Below are 1,514 nucleotides of genomic sequence, written 5' to 3' on the forward strand. Positions count from 1 at the left end.
TCCTTCCCATTTCAGGGATAATCTTACCTTATGGTTATAATGTTCTTGGCCAAAATTGTTTTTCTGTGAGAGTTTTGTTGTTGTTTTGGTTTTTGCTATAGGGCATGGCATGTGCACTCTCCACAGTGAGACAGAGAGGGAAAGTGCAAAATCATTCCCCAGGAGGGATGGCCATGTGGGAAATCCTTCTTCTCTAAAATCCTCTTTGGATTTGGGGCACAAACGCACACACGACTAGTGTTATTTTCAAGACGGCAGCTCTGAGATTTGAACCTTGGTCAGAAATCTGGGAATCCACTGTCATAACCAGCATGCAGCTTGCTGGCACTGTCTTATCAACTGTCTTATCATTTTTTTCCTTGCCTGCATTGTTTCAGTTGGGAGGGCCGATGTTAGTCTAATGGGGTAACCTTTGTAAGTAATGTCACATTTCTCTTGTCTTTTTTTTTTTTTTTTAACTGTCTTCCTTTCTTTTTTTCTTTTTCTTTTCTTTCTTTCTTTTTTTTTTTTTTTTAACCATTGGTGAGGATCTTTTTATGTTAAATCTACTTGGTGTTATTTATATTTCCTAGATTTCTGTATGTCTCTCCAAATTTGTAAAGTTTCAGCTAATATATCATGAAAAAGATTTTCTTTTTCTTTCTTTTTTTTTTTTTTAGAGTTTTTTTTGCTACAAAGAGTGTATGCTCACCACAGAGACAGACAGACAGAACAAGAGAAATCACCCCCAGGGGGCTGGCCACACAGCAATCCCTTCTCCATTTTCCTCTCTGGACTTTGGGCATGCATGTACATGTGCTCCACATGAGTCTTAAGCTGCTGGGTCCAGGATCGAACAACAGCTGACTACATGGGAGTCTAGTGATGCTATCTGTTGCTAGCTGGAACCTCTGTAAATTTCTATCTTTCAGAAATTCCATAGGCAAAACACTCTATGAGGGAAGTTCAAAAAATTTGTAGAAAAATGAAGTTGGGGGACAGCAGAGGGTGTAATATTTACGTTGCTGGACTCCTGCATAATAGACTGCAGTTGGAGTCTCAGGCCTGGTGACTTAAAAACACACTGGGCACGTGTAAGTTCCCAAAATCCCAAGAGGAGAATGAAGAAGGGATTGTGGCATGGCCATTCCCCCTGGGGGTGACTTCTGTCTCTGTCTCTCTGCTTCTCTGGCGAGTGCACACACCCTATAGCAAAAATCTCTCAAAAAAGAAAAGAAAAAAGAAAGAAAGAAAGAAGAAAGAAAAATGGAGCTAAATTCTGAGTTTATTTTGGTGCAGTAAATTTTGAATTCTATGCCATGTGTTTTCACTTCCCATGAACTTTGTGAAGACTCGTAGGCTGCGTGTGACGTCATGTGCTCACTTGCCATCAAACGTCTTTGATTCCCTCTGCCCTGCCTCCATTCAAGTTCTGTGAGGATGTAGCCTGGAGCATGAGGCTGCAAATCCTTGGTATCTAGTCCTAGAACATTCTCTTCCCATGCTTGTGCCTTTCAGGCTGGCTGCTGCTTCAG

This window comes from Tupaia chinensis, unplaced genomic scaffold (assembly GCF_000334495.1).
Source record: "Tupaia chinensis unplaced genomic scaffold, TupChi_1.0 Scaffold000070_1, whole genome shotgun sequence".
Taxonomy (NCBI): Eukaryota; Metazoa; Chordata; class Mammalia; order Scandentia; family Tupaiidae; genus Tupaia; species Tupaia belangeri.